The sequence below is a fragment of the Zootoca vivipara genome, chromosome 3 (genome assembly GCF_965207765.1).
Source record: "Zootoca vivipara chromosome 3, rZooViv2.hap1.1, whole genome shotgun sequence".
Taxonomy (NCBI): Eukaryota; Metazoa; Chordata; class Lepidosauria; order Squamata; family Lacertidae; genus Zootoca; species Zootoca vivipara.
In genome coordinates this window covers 26,230,571-26,253,425 of record NC_142586.1, presented here as the reverse complement: position 1 = coordinate 26,253,425, position 22,855 = coordinate 26,230,571, and the positions used below count along the sequence as shown (strand labels likewise).

The following is a 22,855-nucleotide window of genomic DNA, read 5'->3' as shown; positions in this document are numbered from 1 at the left end:
TGTGCTTCTCCAGGAGCTATAACGCAGCAATGACAAATGAGGGTAGACTCTCCCTCCTTTCTGTGGCTCTGTCAGGCTTGCTATGCAAAAGGGCCATGAAAAGCCCCGCTTCCTCTTCTTCACTGCCATTCCCATATGATGGGCTGAATACCCTTACTACTGGCAGCTGAACATATGAAGCCACTATATAATGAGTCGTGGGATGCGGGTGGCGCTGTGGTCTAAACCGCTGAGCCTAGGACTTGCCGACCAGAAGGTCGGCAGTTCGAATCCCCACGACTGGGTGAGCTCCTGTTGCTCAGTCCCAGCTCCTGCCCACCTAGCAGTTCGAAAGCACGTCAGAGTGCAAGTAGATAAATAGGTATCACTCTGGTGGGAAGGTAAAGGCGTTTCCATGCGCTGCTCTGGTTCGACAGAAGCGGCTTAGTCATGCTGGCCACATGACCCGGAAGCTGTCTGCGAACAAACACCGGCTCCCTTGGCCTATAGAGCGAGATGAGTGCCGCAACCCCAGAGTTGTCTGCGACTGGACTTAACGGTCAGGGGTACCTGACAACACACCAAACCAAACCTTATGCGGTGATTTGCGTGGTGTGGGTGTTCACACATATTTACATTAATCATTCATTCATCTCACACCTTTCAGTGCGTTTTCCTAGTGGCAAAATACTTTTTTTAAAAAGTGGCATTGTTGTGGTAGGGCAGCAGAACACTTAAATCTACTTTAATTGCTCAAAGTTAAAGTTTGGTGTGCTCTTGAATCCTTGCAACAAAATAGTGACAGTCAGAAACAAGTTCATGCAAAGTTGCTCTCTGTACAGTCCGCAGGAGTATGGAGCAGGAGTACCTTAAAAGTGTGGGCAAAGAGTTTTTTTTAGCAGGGTTAAAGCTTCCCCTCCCTTTTCTTTTCCGTGCTGGTCTCTTTCCATTGCAGAGCATATTGCAATTAGCGCTCTTAAGTCACTTGCACACCATACATTTAAATAAGTGTTTCTCAACCCAGCTGTTGCTGGACTACAATTCCCATCAAGCCTGACCACTGGCCCAGCTAGCTGGAGGTTGAGAAACACTGATTTAAAGCTCACGACTTCCTCCAGAGAATCCTGGGGACTGTAGTTTGCGAAAGGTGCTGGGAATTGTATCTCTCTGAGGAGTAAACTACAGTTCCCAGGATTCTTAAGGGGAAGTCATGTGTTCTAAATGTATGGTGTAGATGTATTATGGGCGATAGAGCCAAGAAGAGCCCCCGAGGTATCTCAGTGTGAATACACTGAATGTGGGGCAGGTGGTGGAGGTCAGGGAGAGCAATGGGTATTTCTATTCCAGCCTTTGAGAACCTGGACTACAACTGTGTAGTCATAACTGTGTGATCAATGCCTTAAAAATGCTAGTTAAGGGCTACACTAGACTTGTATTACTCTTTAATTTGCATGTTTTTTTAAAAATGCAAATCACTTTGGGATTGCAGCAGCAGCAGCTGAGGGGAAAGGAATTTAACCCTTCCTTCCCCTCTTGCATTCCTGCGGAAAATCCCTTTTCTGAAGTTGCTGTTTACTGTACATTGAAAGGAAATCTCCTTGTTGCCTTCTCAAGCATGTGTTAGATTTCTAAGTGGACCTATTCAGATTCTTCCTCCTTGCCCTCAAAAGCAGTTCTGTTTAGATTTTCATCTTTGTGAATGTTGAACTGGAGAGGGACACCATCCCATTTGAGATTCCCCACCCCCCCATCTTCTTTCAGCCACTGAAACTGCAATCATGGCACTTCTAATGACCCTTTTGAGATTCTCCTCACAATCTGGCACCTATTTTGTAAGCCTGGGTTTAAAGCCTTTTAAACGCTGCCCATAGAGAATGCTGAGATTTATTTCCCGCTGTCAACGAAAGGGGGAAGGGGGGGGGACACAGACTGTAACAGATATTTGGTTCTCGCACATGAATAATAAGGAGGAACAATAGGTGCTGTATATGGAAATGATTTTTCTTTTGAAAACACTTGCACCAAGAGGGCTATAAATACAGAAATCTACTACAGGTGCTTCAGAATGCAGGGGTGCCAAATGTGTGTGCCGAGGTAAAGAGTTTGCTTTTATTACAAAGGGAAACCGTATCTTTTCTCTTTGAGACAACCAAAGATACCAATATTGGACTAATTATGTTGAATACATAAGTATAGTTGGCTTGAAACAGTCCTGTGGTTTGTGCAGGTGAATTGAAATTATCCCACTTAATATTTTAATTTCTTGGCCTTTTCGAAGGAGCTGTTTTAATACTGTTCACTAGCAGTTTGGAACATTCTAGTCAGTGTGCTTTGCCTTCAGGGAGACCCAGGCCTTTTCAGGCAATTGAAAATTCACCTTATTTTTTTAATGTTATATTGGCACTAGCACTATAATGTACTTACTTATTAAAGTTTAGGGGAAACTGGTGGTTATGATTGCAATGAGTGCTTAATGTAGAACTGGTAAATGATATGCATTTATTTATAAGATTTCTTACCAGACTACTCCCAACCCCCAAGGGACGTGGCTGGCGCTGTGGGTTAAACCACAGAGCCTAGGGCTTGCCGATCGGAAGATCGGCGGTTCGAATCCCCGCGACGGGGTGAGCTCCCGTTGCTCAGTCCCAGCTCCTGCCAACCTAGCAGTTCGAAAGCACGTCAAAGTGCAAGCAGATAAATAGGTAACGCTACAGTGGGAAGGTAAACGGCGTTTCCGTGTGCTGCTCTGGTTCGCCAGAAGTGGCTTAGTCATGCTAGCCACACGACCTGGAAGCTGTATGCCGGCTCCTTCGGCCAATAATGTGAGATGAGTGCCGCAACCCTAGAGTCGGTCACGACTGGACCTAATCGTCAGGGGTCCCTTTGCCTTTACCTTTACTCCCAACCCCCAGGAGCTTGGCTGTTGTTGTTGTTGTTGTTGTTGTTGTTGTTGTTGTTGTTTTTGTTGTGAATTTGGGGGTATACGTGATAGTGCAAATGTTTCAGGCATCTCCTGAATGTTTCTTGTGAAACAATGATAAATAAATAATTTAATAATAATAATAATAATAATAATAATAAATAATTTTATTATTTATACTCTGCCCATCTGGCTGGGTTTCCCCAGCCACTTTGGGTGGCTTACAGAATATATAAAACACAATAAACCATCAAACATTAAAAACTTTCCCAATACAGGGCTGCCTTTAGATGTCTTCCAAAAATCTGCTTGGGACGTCCCTATTTTCATCGGAGAAATGTTGGAGGGTATGAAATTGTTAGGATTCTGTGGCTGAGATGGACATCACATAGTTGAGATGTACTGTTGATATAACTTCCTACCCACCAGCTGCTATGCCCAAAAAAGTGGTAGGAGCTGAAAAAGCAATTTCATTATGGTGGTCTCCCCCCCCCTTTTTTCCCTTGCTTGCTTTTTGCCTGAACCATTTCTCCTCCTCCTCCTCCAGGCGAAGGGACACCTGAAGCCGACCTTTCCTGCTTTGTCTGCCTCACTCTGTAAGGTGGAGCCTTTGTGGCAGCCACCCGCTAGGCAACCAATATGCTGCCATGGAAGCAGAGCATATCCTGATGAGCGGGGAATCTGCTCTTGCACCTGTTTAAGCACCAGAACAAAAAAAACGCAGGAGGTACTTAGCAAATGAGGGGCGCACACCTGTGTGTGTTTGTTTGCATTGTGCGTGTATGTGTGCGTATTAATAAAACCTCTTATATTTAATCATGTGCTATAAGTCATTTTAGAACTGTCAGGCTGTTTTTCAGCTTCTTGTCACCGTTGCCTGATGCATTTAATTAGCCCCGTCCTCCAGCTGACAAATATCAGCTGCTCCTAACTAAAAGGCACTTTCCCCCTTAAGTACCTCCCTCTGGCAAAGTGAAATACTAATTATGCCCCCCCCTGCCCACTTCATTCTATGATTATTCATGGGTACAAATGTCACCACAGGATGGGACTCATATAAGTCGCTGTCATAAAATGCTCAAAGTGGGGATTTCGGAACACCAAACTGCTTCAGGAGAAGGAGGAGACGTAAGTCGTTAAAAACTGTGTGATTACTGTCAGGGCTCCCCCCCCCCCGCCCACCAGAACTTTACAGAGCTCGGTTCCAGCACTTCTCAGGTGGGCACCATTGCCATTCTAAAAAAGCAAGGGAGGAGTTTATGGTGAGTTTCCGGCACCTCTTTTTCTAGAAAAATACCACTGGCATCGAAACGTGTGAAGGGCAGATGGGCATCCTTGAAACTCACAATGGTCACTCACTTGAAAATGGTAGCTAACCTGGCTTTGCCTTAGCATGTGTCCTCATCAAATGGAGATTTGTGCCTGATATTCTCATACGACATGTGTGTTGTGGGAAGCTGGTATGGTGCAGGAAATAGGACTGCGATTCATGTGTGAAGCAGCCGACAGTCAGAATGGAGTTCCCCTTTGTTTACTTCAGAGCAGGCATCCCCAAACTGCGGCCCTCCAGATGTTTTGGCCTACAACTCCCATGATCCCTAGCTAACAGGACCAGTGGTCAGGGATGATGGGAATTGCAGTCCAAAACATCTGGAGGGCCAAAGTTTGGGGATGCCTGCTTCAGAGCATGCCTGTCATCTGCTGATCCCAGGGCAGGTTACAGGGTTTTAGGACGACAACAACATGGCTACCTTAAATAAACAAGAGCGGGTAAAAATGCAGGGTTGGAACTACCAGTGGACTCATATACCCAAAGTTCATAGGCGAGGCGGTATGATGTCAAAAGTGTCTGTGTCTCACATAATTCCAAGGTGCGGGGATCTGCCATAGAGAAGGTTGTATCCTGTGTTACCACATCTGGTAGTAGGACAAAAAGAAGGGTCTTCTCCCTCAGATCTAAGGACTTTGCCAGGCTGGGGCGGGGAGGGTTGCCCTCAGCTGCTCTGGGTGGCTTCTGACAAATTAAAGCATCGGGGAGGGTTGCCCTCAGCTGCTCTGGGTGGCTTCTGACAAATTAAAGCATCACACACGGTAAAACATCCAACATTGAAGACTTCCCTATACAGGGCTGCCTTCAGAAGTCAGATAGTTGAATATTTCCTCAACATCTGATGGGAGGACGTTCTACAGGGTGGGCATGACTACCGAGAAGGCCTTCTGGCTAGTTCCCTGTAACCTCACTCCTTGCAATGAGGGAACCACCATTAGTCATATAGGACCTTAGAGGTCAATACCAGCATTTTAAATTCAGCCCAGAAGACAATAGGCAACTAATGTAGATCATTTAGAATTGGTGTAACACGGGGGCCGACAGCCCTTTGGGACCCGTTGGCACATTTGCAAATTGAAGGAAATATTGGGTAGACAAGAACATCGTACAACCTAATCAATTGGGTACAAGAGAAGGCTTATTTCAGGCCTAATTTCAGCAGGGGGATAGGGACCTTTATGGGCGCTTGAATATCCATGGGCATCATGTTGGTGGTCCCTGGTATAACGATCCATGCAGGCAATGTCTTGAGGTGGAATGTAACCAGGGCTATTTTTTAAGATGCTCAAATCTGGCACCTCTCAGATGGGTGCCATTGCTATTCTAAGGGAACAAGGGAGAGGTTCACGGTGAGTTCTGGAGCCTCTTTTTCTAGAAAAACAGCACAGAATGTAACCTTTTTATAGTTAAATAATCATAAATATTCTGTGAGAGGCACATGGACGCACTGCTATAAAACGTTACTGATGACATCTTAATTTACTATTGCAAATTTGTCAGATTGCATTAGAAATGCTGTATTATCACGTCCCCTGAAATGCTATGGTTCTGTAGTTATGTAGAGCAATATAGTAGGGGTAGTCAACGTGGCAGTCTCTAGACATTGTTGGACTACAACTCCCATGATTCCTGCCCATTGGTCATGTTGGCTAGGGCTGACTACCCCTGTTATATAGGGTCATGTTACAAGAGGGGGAGACATTGGCGATAGAATAGAGGAATAGAGACAAGGCCAAATGAAGTGTGTGGGGTTAAGCACAGGAGTGGCCCTTGTGCGCTTGTTTTTTGTTTGCTAAATAGCAGCCCCAGAGTGGTGACGGATCCAGAATGGTGCTGGGAGGGGGGAATTTAACCATTTGACCCCACCACAATCCTGAATTGCTGTTGCAGGACTTAATGCATTTAAATTTAGATTTAGAAATGCAGTTTATTGATACACGTAAAGCAAAACACAGACCCCCCCCTTCATAATCTGCGCGTTTGCTCTCTGAAACTTTTTTTTGCTATGAAAATGTACTTTTGCACAGTCCCATGCCCATGTTGCCATAAAGAATTAGCATTTATATGATCTTCTAATTAAGCGTGCCTTTTGGATGTGTCCCTAGCCACTTAGATGAATAAAACTATAATACTAATGATTGCAGCATTCGTTTTAATATTTCTCTGGGGACTCATCCATGTCCATTATTTTTGGGATGCTGTTCTAACATTGGTGTTGTGCCACCAGCTTCTGTTGAGGAGGGTTCACATGACTGCACAACGTAATTGTAATTGTTTTCCGTAGTGTGGTACTGGGAGGGGGGCGGGGGTGGCATCTATGACCCAAAGGTGTGTTTGTGCGTCTGGCAGAAGATGGATACATGGATAAGAAAGGAAGAAATAAATCCCGCCGCCTTGTTCTCCCTTCCTCATCCCCTTACTGCTGATGACATAATGTTGTTGTTTTTAATGTAAAGGTAAAGGGACCCCTGAACATTAGGTCCAGTCATGACCGACTCTGGGGTTGTGGCGCTTATCTCACGTTATTGGCCGAAGGAGCCACCGTACAGCTTCCAGGTCATGTGGCCAGCATGACAAAGCCGCTTCTGGCAAACCAGAGCAGCACACGGAAATGCCGTTTACCTTCCCACTGTAGCGGTACCTATTTATCTACTTGTACTTTGACGTGCTTTCGAACTGCTAGGTTGGCAGGAGCAGGGAGCAAGCAACAGGAGCTCACCCCGTCGCGGGGATTCGAACCACCGACCTTCTGATCGGCAAAACCTAGGCTCAGTGGTTTAACCCACAGCGCCACCCGCGTCCCTTTTTAATGTACAGGTATCCTATTAAGTTAATCTTGCAGCATGAACCCATCACAAAAGTTCAGGGAAGGCAGTGATAAGTGCAAAAATAAAAATTTCACCAGGGGGCCAGTCCACTGTCCCTCAGACCTTGGGGGGGGGCGGACTATATTTTGAAAAAAATAATGAACGAATTCCTATGCCCCACAAATAACCCAGAGATGCATTTTAAATAAAAGCACACATTCTATTCATGTAAAAAGAAGCTGATTCCTGGACTGTCCGCGGGCCGGATTTAGAAGGCGATTGGGCCGGATCCGGCCCCCGGGCTTTAATTTGCCTACCCATGGTTTAAAATATACCAATAATTACAATGCCAATAAAAACAGCATGGCACCAGCCCTTTAATTAAAAGCAGTAACTCCCCCAAAGTCTGTGGGAACAAGAAAGTTGTCAGCTGCCGGCAGAAAGACAGCAAGGAAGGAAGGATCTTCTTTAGGGAGGGAGTTCCACAGTCTGGGAGCAGCCACCAAGGAGGCCCTGTCCTGCATCCCCACCTAGCATTCCTGTGAGGGTGGTGGGACTGAGAGATGGGCCACCCCTGAAGATCTCAAAACTCAGGCTGGTTAGTATGAGGGAATACAGTCTTTCAGATAACTTGGACCCAAGCCACGGAGGGCTTTATAGGTCAATTTGTTTGAACTGCGTCCAGAAACAGACCGGCAGTGGAGCTGTTGTAGCAAGGGAAGTTGTGTGCTCCCTAGAACCATCCCCAGCCAATAATCTGACTGCAGCTCTTTGAGCCAGTTGAAGTGTCTGAGCGCTTTTCAAAGGCAGCCCCACTTGGAGCATGTTACAGTAATCCAAATGGGGAAGCAACTATGGCGTGCAGTATTGTGGCCAAATCAGACACCTCAAGGAATGGGTGCAGCTGGCTGGCCACTAGATTTAACTGTGCAAAATGCACTTTTGCCCACTGCAGAGACCTGGGCATCCATGCTCAGGGATGAGTCCAGAGGAACACCCAAAATTCAAACCAGTGTCTACAGGGGGAGTGTTACCCCCCCCCCCACAACTGGCTGAACTATTCCCTGTTCTGCCTTCTGACTGACCAAGAGCACCTCTGTCTTGTCCGGATAAAGTTTCAATTTGTTTACCCGCATCCAATTCATTACTGATGACAGACACTGGTTTAGAACTGAGTGGGCTTCCTTAGATATAGGTGGAAAGTTAAAACGGATCTGGGAAACACCTCTGCCCTGGCACGCTCATTGTGATGAGAATTACCAATAATAATAATAATAATAATAATAATAATAATAATAATAATAATATTTTCTTATGAACACCGTGGTTGTCAAACGTGCATGATTCGAGACTGGATAAGTGCCACAGGATTATGTCGATGCTGTATTGTATTACATAACCTTGCCTTGTGCTGCGTCCTGTGAGTGCAAAACTAATAAGGAACAGAGTGACGTCACTTGACATGAGAGAAACGTCTCTTCCCCCTGCAAGGCAAGCAGATACCTGCTAACCATTCAAAGACAGAGGGAGCCTCTGATTGAAAGTTACTGAGGTGAACAGAATCACTGTGAGCACTAAAGCCTTCCAAACTGGCATACGCGGTGGGTATCCAATCATTCTAATTATTTCCAAGTAATTTAGCATATCTCTAATTATAATACGAGGTCATCTTAATTAGAATGACATAAAATAATGTTTAATTAGACACAATTCCCTCTTTCAGATACTCGTCATGGATTCTAGTGGAAAAACCTTTGGCTCCTCTTGTGGGGAGCTCTTTATTCTTAATTTACATTTCTCCTTTTTTTCTGGTAACTAATTTCTTTTTAACAAACAAGGCAAATCAAGCCATTTGAATCTAATTAGTGTTTCTTCCTTGGCTCGTCATTCTCTCCCTGCTCCTCCCTCCTTTTATCTCGAGGTTGTTCTAATTTATACATGTTTGTTTGCATAATGGCCTCTGGCTTGGAGCTGGCGGGAGACCACCACAAGTAGAGCGGTGGGAGCTCTGGGGAAAGAAGTGGCTGGCTGTGTCCTGTCCCATAAGTTTCTGTGACGTGGGCATTAAAATCTGCCTTTCTCTCTGTGCATGCCAAGTTCTCGAACTTTTGTTGGTGAAGGCATCATTGTAAAGAGAGGGCTATCTTTCCCCCTTTGCATGTTAATGGCACCTATATGCTTCTGCTCCATTCTGGGTACCAAGAATGTAGAGCTGGTGTGTCCTTGGCCCTGCATGATCTCCACGTTTTGGAGGTGATTTCTGTAGAGGATGCTGACGTGCAAACCTAGAACCACCTTCCTCAATCTGGTGCCCTCCAAATGTCTTTCTGTGTACAACTTTGACCAACCCCAACCATCCCCGTGGTAGTCTGAAGGGCATCGGGTTTGAGGGGAAGATGCTTCCCTAGAAAAGTGAAAGGTACAGATTGCAGAAGCTGAGCTCATGTGTGCTGGCACATAGAATTATAGAGCTGGAAGAGACCACAAGGGCCATCCAGTCCAACCCCCTGCCAAGCAGGAAACACAATCAAAGCATTCCTGACATATGCCTGTCAAGCCTCTGCTTAAAGACCTCCAAAGAAGGAGACTCCATCACACTCCTTGGCAGCAAATTCCACTGCCGAACAGCTCTTACTGCCAGGAAGTTCTTCCTAATGTTTAGGTGGAATCTTCTTTCTTGTAGTTTGAATCCATTGCTCCATGTCCGCTTCTCTGGAGCAGCAGAAAACAATCTTTCTCCCTCCTCTATATGACATCCTTTTATATATTTGAACATGGCTATCATATCACCCCCTAACCTTCTCTTCTCCAGGCTAAACATACCTAGCTCCCTAAGCCGTTCCTCATAAGGCATTGTTTCCAGGCCTTTGACCATTTTGGTTGCCCTCTTCTGGACACGTTCCAGCTTGTCAGTATCCTTCTTGAACTGTGGTGCCCAGAACTGGACACAGTACTCCAGGTGAGGTTTGACCAGTGCGGAATACAGTGGTACTATTCCCTTGATCTAGATCAGGCACCCCCAAACTTTGGCCCTCCAGATGTTTTGGACTACAATTCCCATCATCCCTGACCACTGGTCCTGTTAGCTAGGGATGACGGGAGTTGTAGGCCAAAACATCTGGAGGGCCGCAGTTTGGGGATGCCTGATCTAGATGCTATACTCCTATTGATGCAGCCCAGAATTGTATTGGCTTTTTAAGCTGCTGCTTCACAATGTTGACTCATGTCAAGTTTGTGGTCTACCAAGACTCCTAGATCCTTTTCACATGTACTGCTCTCAAGCCAGGTGTCTCCCATTCTGTACATGTATGCACAGAAACCCCCCTGTGCAGGCATCACCACCAACATCTGAAAAAAGTGCAGTGATGAGCATGGCTGGTTATGGTCCTTACCATACCATAAATCCAGCTGTTCGTGGAATGGCCATTTGCACAGCTGGAGTGAAACTTAGTCTGGGCTTAGAATAGGAGACTGGCAAGTTGGCAAGGCAGATGGAGAAAACTTTGCTTGGGAGCTGAGGCTTGGCCAACAGATGTGGAACTTGCGTGCATTCCGCATTTTTTGGCATAGATGAACCTCTTTGGGATTTAATGGCTTGCATTCTTAGACCCTTGTTTGGGAGTAATAACTTCAGAGATGGGTTAAGCTTCACTGAGATTCACTAGAAGTGGCTCAATGAATAGGGAAAGGCTGCTGTCTACTGCTGTCATTCCTTCCCTGTGCTATGGCCAGCAGCCTGCCATTTACAAAATGGTTTTAGTATTCCAGAAATGAGTGGCACAAAGCATGCGAAGTGTAATGATATGTTTTCAGAGTGGTGGGGATTACATAATTGACTCTAATTACGATGGAATTAAATTTATTTTGTGCTTTGCACATTCAGTCAGCTTCTCAATTCAAGGTTCCTCCATTCAAGCTCTCTACGTACATGTCTACTCAGAATTATTCAGTGAAAATGAAAAAACCTCCCATAAATATCCAAAAATGGAATTTTACTGAGGCTGGAGTAAATTTTGCCAACGAGATCTGCCAGTGCTATGCATCACACACTCTACTTAAGCAGCTGTGTGTGTGTGTTAAGCACACACGGTATAAGTAGATTAATACAGGATGTAGAAGATGACCAGTTAAGCCTGGTTGAGCACCAAGAAGAATATGTGGAAGTGTGTGTGTGATCATTGTTGAGACCAGGGGTGGGGGGACCTGCGGTCCTCCAGATGTTGGCAGGCTTTAACTTCCATGAGCCTCAGCCAGCACATGATGGGAGTTGGAGTCCAGCAACATCTTGGGGGACAGCAAGCCCCCACCCAATGCAGTAGACTGCTAGGTTGTTTGTTTGTTGTTTGTTTAAAATAGTTGGACACCACCCGCAATCTCTGGTGAGCTATGGCAAGATTTCAGGGGATCCCAGGTGCTCATCCATGGTCCGTGTTCCTTTGGAGGTTGTCGTAGCTTTAAGAAATATGATTTATTCACATACTTACACCTGAGTTTGGATTGAGGGAGTCCAGATCTTACAGCATGGTCATATCAAAAGGGGCTTGTTCCCCACAGCAGTGCAGCACTGGAATCCAAGGCATCTCTCCCAGGCTGGATCTAGACACATCAAAGAAGTGTTTCAGCTTAAACACATTGTAAATTTAAACAGGGAAAACGGGTAGAGAAAAAACAGGACTCCACAGCACCACCTGGTGGCACATCATTATATTGCACATACAACACATATAAATCGCTTTTTCTTTACCAATCGAGCTGAGTCCCCAGACTGCCTTCAAATTCACTTAGTATTCCAAATCTTTAACAATATTTGCATTCTGCCCTTTCACAGAGGGTGATTGATTATTTCTTAGCACCGTTGTATATCTGGACAGCATTCTCAGAACAAGGGTCTGGGAATGAGTTAACCGTTTGTGCGTCACCTGAGGCTTGCAAGAGCTAATTGAGAAATTTTTAAAAATGAACAAGGCTCAGAGATCAGGTGGCATGTATTTGCAACTTCATACGGAACTCATATGTGAAATTTGTGGGTTTTGTAATTTAAATAGGCAACTTTTGCATTGCTGAATCACTTCTCACTGAAAGCAATTATTAGGTCTATTGCGTGCAATGTTGACTTCTTCTGGACTGCACCAAAGCATTCAGTGTAAACAGAGTACTTTGTACACAAACTGTTAGAGCATCTCCCCAACTTGGTGTCCTCTGGGTATTGCTGGACTGCAACTCCTATTGTCGTTTGCCCTTGGCCATGCTGGCTGGGGCTGATGACAACTGGCTGGAGAGCCGCAGGTTGGAGAAGGATGCTGTAGAACTTTCAGAAAAATCTGCCTATAATCTGCCCTTCTCTCCCTCCCTCCAACATAACAAAACAACAAAACAAAACCCCATTGACACTAGATCAGGACTTGCCAAGAGAAGCAAACACCTGTCACATCATCAGCATCCTTGCTAGCTGAGACATTACTAAGTGGCAGCATTTGTCCTTTCCGGAGATGATTCAGGCTGTGAAGACTTCTGGTAGGGATGGTACAAAAACGCAAGCTACTCGCTGGAAGCAGAACTAATGAGCAGTGTCAGTCATGTAAGCATCTGGTTTGACAACAGATGCACCTGTTGGTAACTAAGTATTTGCCTACGTTATTTTATGCAGGAGCATCTCAACTGCTCACCTGTTAAAATCCTCGGGGATATTTACGAAGTTCCGTAAAGTTCCAACCTTTCCTCAGGGAAACTGGAGAATAGCACCCAGTCAACGGGTATCAGCAAGAGTTGAACCAGTGGGTGCAAAACAGAATTTATGGAAAGAACAGGAACCCTAACACAATTTTCACTAGGGAGAATATGATTTTTCACTAGGAATAATAGGATTTTTAAGAGGTTCAGAAATGCATATGTTCCTCCAGAATTTTGGATTTTGGAACACAGGAAGCTGTCTTATGCTATTGGTGCATCTAACTCACTGACCAGCAGCAATTTTCCAGGGTCTGAGGCATGGAGTCCTTCCCAGCCCTCCCTGGAGATACAAGGACTCGAACCTGGAACCTTCTGCATGCAAAGTGTATTCTATAACAAAGACCTTTACTCAGTCATATTTTTATATACTTCCTCTGGAGATGTGTGCTTGAAACATGCTTGGATTTCTGTTCTCTGAACAAGCCTTATTTGTTGACAGCTTTCAAGTTTATTCTTTCTGTGCGCAAATTAAGCTAGTAATTTGCTTACTTCGATATTCTAGGACTCCCTAGAATCATTCCACTACCCTTTGGGGTGTGAGAGATGATGGCATTGGACAGGGCTTCTTCTGTGGTAGCCCCAAAACTGTGAACTTCCCTCCCAACAGAAGAAGGGTCTAGAGTCAGCATGAGTATTATTTCAATTCCATGTTTCCACTTCCCCAATCTTAAGTTTAATTCTCCAAACATCAGTTTATAAATAGTTTTTTTAAAAAAAATCCTTGCGAAAATTCATTAGAATTTCAGTGCAAATTTCCTATACTAAAATGTGTCCTCCCTAAAAGAGGGCACGTGTTGTGGTGAGACGTGGAGACTGACCTCCTGGTTGTGGGTGGGTCTATTGGACAGCCACAACACCCGATTGGTAGGTCCCACATTGCTGGGTTTAATCTTGGCTGATTGGCTATTGCCATTTGGGTTTTGCCTGCCACGTAGCAAATCTTCACACCTTGTAAGGTTGTGGATAGGCACTGGTTCAGGTGATAGGGATGGGGGAACATCCCTATGTGAAGGGTATTCCATTAAAGGAATCCACAACTTGGTTTGGTCAACCCCCAAGAGGGGATTGTGCCCATGCCTGCGTCCAGGGGAGCATCTGGGGGAGTGGACTGTTCCCGGGCTTTCTACCTACCTCAGGGGTTCACCCTTGGCTGACCTATGATAGAGCTCTGGGTCAGCGCTACCTGCAAGGGTGCAGGGAGCTAGTCGAGTCGAGTCCCAGTCACGGACCCTCCATGCCTCCGTGGAGGCCTCCATAGGCCTCGGAAAGCTCTTGGTAGAAAGTAAAATTATTGTTAAATTGCTGCTTTAGGGGGTGTTTTTCATCGCCTGGAACGGATTAATCCACTTTCCATTATTTTCAATGGGAAAGTTTGCTTCGGTTTATGAACGCTTCGGTTTATGAACAGACTTCCGGAACCAATTGTGTTCATAAACCGAGGTACCACTGTACGTTATTATGTGTGTGTCATTCAGGGAACAACTGCTAAACAGAGGTACTTCCAACAAACTAGTCATCACCAGGATGAAACCGAACACTCAGTAGACAGAAACATGCAGCTTGGTTGTTTATACAAATATACCTGAAAGAGCGTCTCCACCCCCAGTGTTCAGCCTGGACACTGAGGTCCACCTCTGAGGGGCTTTAGGTGGTTCCCTCACTGCAAGAAGTGAAGTTACAGGGAACCAGGTAGAGGGCCTTCTCGGTAGTGGTGCCCTCGCCGTGGAATATCCTCCCATTAGATGTCAAGGTGATAAAGAACTACATGACTTTTAGAAGACATCTTAAGGCAGCCCTGTATCAGGAATTTTTTAATGTTTGACATTTTATTATGTTTATATATGTGCTGGAAGCTGCCCAGACTGGCTGGGGAAACCCAACTAGGTGGGTGGGGTATAAAATAAATATTATTCTTATTCTTACTTGCCAAATGAACTGGCTCTGTGCTTTTGTCATCTTGTGCTTACCACATTTGTACACACACACATACTTCCCCCTATATTTTAAACTAAAACTGCTGACACGTTTTCAAATTTGTCTCTACCATTATGCGGCCTAGCAACATGGCTTTAAGTTGCTTGTGTTCTTGGGGATTTCGTGCTAGATGTCACGATTCTACCTTCGTGGCACACAATCCGAGCCAGGCAGGTTTTTAATTCCACCATGCAAGAGGGCAAAAGTGTGCGTGTCTCTGGGGGAGCCATCGACAGAAAGCTGAGCTGCATCCGCTGACACAACTCTGCCTTTGGCACTTGACACATATTGAGCAAAATTTCCACCGAGTTATCTGCAATACAAAGAGAGCCCTTGATTATCCTTTCACACAGAGGCAGCAGAAAACTTTGCCTTCCTATATTAATCAGCCCTATTAGCATATGGACTAATTGGAGCATCATTCTGATCTTGCTTTTACACCCTAGATAACTCTTTGATGCTTTGCTCTGGTTTTAGACAGGATACTCTGACTATTTTTGCAGCTGTTATTAGCAACGCTTGCATATTCCCGGTGCCCTCTCGCACAGCCAAGCTGTCGGTCCTGCAGGATCCTCCCATCCAAACCCTAATTGCACCCCATATTCATGTATTGTGCTATTTGATTTGATTTTTAAGTTATGAAAGCAACTTGGTTAAAAAGGAACATTTTGCAAAGCAGGCTTTTTTTCTGGTGGAAAGTCTTTACTTCCCAGAAGGCAAGAAAACAATTGTTTCCAGTAATTGGACAGTTTGATTAGAGGCAGGTGGTGCCGAGCTGAGGAAACTGGAGCCACGAAGCCAATTTTAGCGTCAAGCACATTTCCTTTTACTTTAGGATCCAGCAGCATAACATGCAAATTGCTTCCAACAACAACCAAAAAGACAGGGGGAGAGAAATGTAAATTTAGTTCCTATTTATTACCTCTAAGTAACAGGCACTTTGTTCAAAGTTGAGGTTTGCAACATTTCATACCTATTTTGTGTCTACCAGCACAACAGCAGCACAGGGATATAAGATCATGGGAGTTAAGGAGGCTATTGGCTAGATCATGAAGTACATCTTTCTGCAAAGGCAGATTAGAGGTAAATTTAGGATCTGATCCCACAAATGTCTGCTCAGGCAACTAATCTTAGCTAATGCTAATAATCTCATTGACTTCACTGGACTTTGACTGCAGGTTGTTCCGAGGGGACCTCATTGGCAAGGACTCGAATGAACTTCAGCAGAAAGGCTAGGCTCTAGAGCCAAGCCTGTTGCCTTATGCTGCCGCCCCCCCCCCCCCCGGTGCACACTGACTGACATCTTGTCATGCAGACATCAGATACATTAAAGCTTGCATAGAGAGCAGTGCTGAACCAACCACCACACCGGCTACTTCAGTTCGACAGATTACAGCATTGAGCTGAACACCTTGGAGGTAATAAATAAACAAGAAGCTTAGAACAGGGGTGGAGGAGAAAATTCAATACAGCGGGAACCATTCTTACTTCCCAAAGCAATATACCAACTGAAACACAGCTATCCTTCAAAATCCAGGCTTGGTTTTGTGACACAGTTCTCCAACCATGTAATCTGTACAGAAATGTGTATATGAATCACAGAATCATAGAAACGTAGAGTTGGAAGAGACCCAAGGGTCACCTAGTCCAATCCCCTGCAATGCAGGAATCTCAGCTAAAGCATCCATGACAGACTGCCATCCAACCTCTGCTTAGAAACTTCCAAGGAAGGAGAAAGTGTACCTAAAAATAACATTTAAAACTCATTAATTAGGTGAAATTGCTTTCAAAAATGTGTATATCAGGCAATTGCATTAAAATGCATATAGTTAAAAATTGCAAACTGATGCAGAAATGTGGGGAACTAAACTTAAGATGAAATCAATGAGAATGTGGAAGGCCCTAAAATGGACAGATTCTTTTTTATTATTGGTAACATTTTATTAATTTTCCAAAAATAACAACAATACAAAAACAAAACAAAACAAAATGACTTCCCTCTAGTCCCTTCCTTGGTTCTATTATTTATCAACATACTGCATGTCCATTGTTAAATTTGAAACCCATTTAAATTATATATTACCCATTCATAACAAAATTACAAGTAGTTTTAAAACCCCGCTAATGTATTAGCCTGTGTACATTGCTTCTGTATATATGCAATAAACATCTTCCATTCTTCCTTGAATTCATTGTCATCTCTTCCTCTTAGTTTCATTGTCATTTTTGCCATTTCACCATATTCTGTTAATTTAACTTGCCAATCTTCTTTAGCTGAGACACCTTCTTTTTTCCAATGTTGTGCTAATAGTGTCCGTGCGGCCGTAGTTGCATACATAAATAAGTTCTTTTTTATTTTGGTAAGTCCACTCCTGTAATACCTAGTAGGAAAGCTTCTGGTTTTTTTAACAAATGTTATTTAAAACATCTTCTTCATTTCATTATAGATCATTTCCCAATATTTCTATATAATTTTACAATCCCACCACATGTGAAAAAATGTCCCTTCTGTTATGTTACATTTCTGCTTTCCTTAGTTTTGTACATTTTTTATAATTTGACTGGCGTTATATACCATCTAAACATCATTTTCATATACAGTACTGTAATTTTATTTAATGGCTACACATGCTGTAAATTTTATCACATTCTTCCATCGTTTTTCCTCTTCCTCCATCTGGATATTATCGGTATGTCCTACATCTTGTGCCCAGAAACGGACAGATTCATCCATCCTTAGTGCAGGGTGATATCTGCATTTACTGAGGGTAGGGAGTTGCTCGTTACTATTTTTTAACATAATTTTTCAGTTGACAAAACAACAATGTTTCCTTTTCAATTAATAAAGGTGTTAACATTTAACAGGAGCTGCTTTGCAAAAGACATGGCAGATATGCTGTTATGTACTGAGCTGAATCCTAGAACAATAGGATTCAGAAACAGCGGGAGCTACCCAATCCAACTCCAGGTGGAAGTGAATCCGCAACCTGATTGGCCTGCTGGAGCAGCCAATCAGGCGGCGGGCAGAAGTGAATCTGCTACCTGATTGGCCTGTAGGAGCAGCCAATCAGGCTGCAGGCAGAAGTCAATCCACAATATAATTGGCCCACAGGTGTAGCCCTGAAGTAGCCAATCACGCAAGGCCCATTGTGTAAATAATGTATATAAGCAGATGGTTTTGGGAAAAGAGCCATTCTTCTTCTTCTCCTCTTCTCCTTGATGACTATGAGCTGAATAAAGAGCATGAAATTCACTCTCGACTCCGAGTACATTTCATATGCATTTATCATCATGGGGAAATGCGGCTAACCGCCTCCATAGTGTGCATGACATTTACGGTGGTAAAATGCATGTTTTGTCCCATGCAGATTGCATTCGGATGCAATGTGCTTGTGTCGAAAACACGATGAAGCCCTCAGGCTCAATTCAAAGCATTGCATATCCAATTGTGCAACACAAAACGGGCAACTCTAGAGGTTAAGATGTCCAGATGTAAAACAATACTTCTTTAACATATAAAGTGCAGGGGGGGGGTTATCTCCCAGCCACCATGAATTCCCCCCCCCATGAACTCACCACACATGCACACATCCAGAAGTGCTCTTATACAGTATATCTGCTTGGCCCCAGATTACATTTGGGGAAATCAACATGCAGCTTTAGCTGTTGTTCCTGTTCTTCTCTAGACTCTGTCATTTGGGATTTTCCATACTGTTGTAAGCAAAACCTGTGCCTATGTAATGCCCACAGGCCTGGTACTATAAGGAGATGCAAAGTTTTCAAGCACTTGTGTGCAGACTGGGTTGGGGAGCAAGGGAGACACAAGGGAGGAGGAAAAGGTTTCCAGGGCTTTGGAAGTCAGGAACTCCATCTCCCATCAGATTGCCTTGATAGGATTCTTCCTCTTTCCCAGTTGGAGAAACTGGGGCTCAAGGATGCTCCACTCCATCGCCAAAACATCAGCCAGAATTCTGTGTCTACTCAGCATACTCAGTTCTCACTGAGCTGCTTTAGGGTGTTTCCCCCTTGAGTTTCCCCCAAATATTTTTTGTACTTCTGTGAACCTTGGGGACGCTCCTCCCAAAGCTTGCTGATACCTCCTTCTTGTGTCCGAATGGTGCTGTTTTGTCTGCATAAGAACCCATAGTTGAAGAATAAGTCGCGCTCAATTTATTTATGGACTGTATTTGTACACAAATTCACCTGTATTCAAAGCAATTCACATAAATACAGCCTAAATACAACAACGATAAACAATAAAACTTGCACTATCAGTACAACGTACCACAAAAAATGATTAACAGGTATCAAAATCACTAACAGATATCCAAATTTAAATGAGCAGAAAGCTCACCAATAGGTGAAATGAAAATACTAACTTCCCATTCAAAAGTAGCCCAAAAGCTGAAAATATGAGCACCTAGTACCTAGCACACCTAAACCCTTATGTCTCAACCTCAAAGGCCAGAAAGTCCCGTCAAGAGATCTTCTAAAAGCAACTCCTTTACAAAGGTTCTCAGGAGTGGAAGGTAAAGAAAGGCGGGTGGGTGACAAAGTCTCTCTCACCTCACCATTAAATTGAGGCTGCTGTTGGTATATTTAATTCATGCACTAACCAGAAGCTGCTAAAATTTGAACTAGCAGGTGGGTTGCTCTTGAAAACCCATTGCTGAAGCTTGAGAAATGGCATTTTATGTTTTTAAATATGTTGTGAGTTGCCTGAAGACTTAGGTGTAACAAGTGACTAACAAGTCCGAGAAGGAGGAGGAGGAAGAGGAGGAGGAGGAGGAGGAGGAGGAAGAGGAGGAGGAGGAGGAGAAGGAGAAATTCTTTTGCTTCCACTGCCTGTCCATAATTATACAGTACCTTCCATAATTATGTACACCTCTGTCATGTCCCCTCTTACATTGCCTTTCCTCCAAACTAGAAAGCCCCAGATGTTTCCTCATAAGGGAGTTGCTTCATCCCCTTGATCATTCTGGTTGCCACCACAGAACACTTCAAAAGCATCCAGTTCCTCTTTCTTCGTGTCAATGATGTTAGCTGCAGAATCTGGTAAATGTATGTCTCTCTCAAAATTAGGGATGGGGTTTTCTGAAAATCTCAACGTCAAGCTTATACACATGGATTTCCACCCCCCCCACCCCAATCTTGCTGCTTGATCTTGATGAGAAGCAAGTTGTTGTTGTTTTTTCCAGTTCCACCAAAAATATGAACAATTATCCTATGAATTACTTCATGCATACTATATGCATTATTACCGTACATGCATACTGTATCCAATTCTGCATTACAAAGATGTATGCAAATGTGAGTCTGGCAACATCAATCCTACTGTGCAGGAACCCCTTGCAGGCGACCACAGTGCTGGGAGATAGATCATCAGGTTGCATATCTACAGCAGTGACCAGAGGAGGAATGATCACTGGGAAGAGCACAGAGAGAGAGAGAAACACCATGGTGCATCTGCAGCAGCTCAACTGGGCAACTTCATCTACCCCAACTGCAATAAAACATGTCTCTCCTTTATGCTCTCTACAGTCACAGCAAGTGCTGTAACCTTCCAGCAGTTTGACGTAATCCCCCAAAACGCACTCCTCCATTGTCTCCTGAGACAGACAGATACCAGCAATAACTATATGCATATACCCTCCACGTTTCCTAAAGTAACCAGAATATAAACAGATACATTCAGCCGTGCCAAGATACTTATATATTAATACTTTTAAAATTATGCAGCAGAAATACAGAGCCACATGAAGCTTGACTCTTTCATATGCATTATACATATAATATACAAAAATAATGTGGATAACTTTGCATATGATTAGTTGGGCCTTTAAAAAATAAAAATCTACAGTTGGCTATTAATAGGCAGGTCCTTGATGCAAGAGGTGCTTGAAGATCGATCCAGTCAGAACGGCCAAATTCAGTTTATAAATCCACTTCTTCATCCCCAGTCAAAATAAAAGGTTTTCTTGCACGAGTCACATCTCTATTTGATTCTTATCTAGATGGTGCCTGATTTTCTTCGGTCATGTGGTTCACTTCCTTCCATTTTATCCTGTGTATGGCATCACTCAAGATTGTGGAGTGCTTCTTAGGCTGTCTTGCATTTCTATCAGTCCACTGCAAATTAAGTTTTCAGATAGTTTGATTTCAGAATCACCTGTTTGGTTTGATCCCGATCTTCTGTAGCAATTCTGCTTCATCCCATGGGAAATTTGAGTCTGTTTCTGCCATCTGTCCCAATTTTGTTTTTTGAATGCCAAAGAAAGGGAGGGGGATAGAGCTCTCTCTGTATGTGTCTCTTTCTTTCTTTCTTTCTTTCTTTCTTTCTTTCTTTCTTTCTTTCTTTCTTTCTTTCTTTCTTTCTTTCTTTCTTTCTTTCTTTAGCAATGTTTGAGCCTTTATAAATGTCCTCGCCACTGGACTCTCTGGTCTTTTGTTCCAAAGGCAATCGCAACAGTGCTTCGAGTTCTTCCAGAAAGTACACTAGAGAAGTTAAAATAGACAAATGTAGTAACCCAGGCATCCCCAAAATGCGGCCCTCCAGATGTTTTGGCCTACAACTCCCATGATTCCTTGCTAACAGGACCAGTGGTCGGGGGAGATGGGAATCGTAGTCCAAAACATCTGGAGGGCTGAAGTTTGGGGATGCCTGTAGTAACCTTTATAAGCTCAAACAATTTGGCTCAGCAGCATGCTCTTGTCTTCCTTAGGTCAAATGGCACATTAGGTTAACTGCACTTTAAAAACTGCCCATTTTGTTTTGAAGGAAAAGCAGCCAATCAGCAGCTGTCGCTGGTGAACAGACATGACCACATAGCACATCGCAACGTCCTCTCACTTCCCTTGCCATTGATCATTGGCTGGAAAAAGAGGGGAGAAGGAATGGAAGAACCTCAGCCAGGAAGCTCTTGGGAGCCCACCTCCTGCAGCACCATGTGTGAGTTGCCACATTCACCAATTTAAAGAGTCGCAGGGATGGATGTGAAACTTGGTTCAGTTCACATTTAAAGGCAAATCTACCTCATTCATACTTGCTGCAACAATGCATAAACCGAAATGCAACTGTCCTTCATAATTTCCTCCTGGTTTCTATTTTATTTTTCTTGTAAAGCACCTGTTTCAATTTTTCAGTGCAGTTAATGTGTAGGAAAATGCATGCACCAGGCAAAGTGTGCATAAAAATGCACATATTAGTCAGAGTTACACAAAAAATGCTTTATATGTACTGTAGAGGAAATTGTTGCAAGAATGTGTATATCAGGCAAAGCTGCTTGCTTGTTCAGACCCAGAGACCTCCCCCCTAAATAAATAAATAAACACACATTTGACTCAAATTTTAGTTTGGGTTTTTGGCAGAATTTAGACCACAACTTTATTGATTACAGAAAGTGAGTGGTTGCATAGGCTCGACTCCGCGAGGCCGGCTCAAGAGAAGCGGGCCTTCGCTGTCACGTTCCTGCGATGCCTCTCCACAGGAGCGCTACGGCGAAGGTGGAGAGACGTCGCAGGAGCGCGACGCGAAAGCCCGCTTCTCTTGAGCCGGCCTCGCGGAGGGCTCAAGAGAAGCGGACCGTTGCGCTCCTGCGACGCCTCTCCACAGGAGCGCGATGCCGAAGGTGGAGAGACGTCGCAGGAGCATGACGGCGAAGGCCCGGCCTCGCGGAGGGGTCAAGAGAAGCGAGGCCGGGCCTTCACCATTGCGCCCCTGCGGAGTGGAGAGGCTCGGGGTTGAGAGAGCCGCCATTGCTGCCGCCGCTCCAACCAGAGCCAGGCACACCGCGAGCCACCCCGGCCAGTCCTGGCGTCTGGTGGTGGCGGCGGCTGCTCTGAGGAGAAGGAAGGTCGCCCGGCCAGCACCGCAGAGAGAGGGGGAAGGAGAGCTGCGAGCGCTGCCACCGCCGTGCAGCGAAACGACTCGCAAAGCCTCTCACTGCTGTTGCTGCTACTGCTGCTGGAAGCCCTTTTCTAAGCGCGAGGTAAGAGCTTCCAAAGAGAACCCCCCCCGGGGTTCCCGCGCTTTACTCAGCCACCTTGACTGAGAGGCGGCCGCAGCGCAGGGCACTCGCGTCGGGGAAAGGCTCCTTTCTGTGCAGTTTGCCTCTG

At 44.5% G+C, this 22,855-nt stretch overlaps 1 long non-coding RNA gene across 1 annotated transcript in view; it reads left to right on the top strand.

Annotated features, from left to right (window-relative positions):
* LOC118082406 (uncharacterized) overlaps window positions 1-3,708 on the top strand; it is a 58,324-nt gene extending 54,616 nt beyond the window's left edge. The window contains exon 7 of the long non-coding RNA XR_015948875.1: window positions 3,447-3,708. This is a non-coding gene — a long non-coding RNA (uncharacterized LOC118082406). The remainder of the gene's footprint in view (window positions 1-3,446) is intronic.
* Window positions 3,709-22,855: the final 19,147 nt, after the last annotated feature.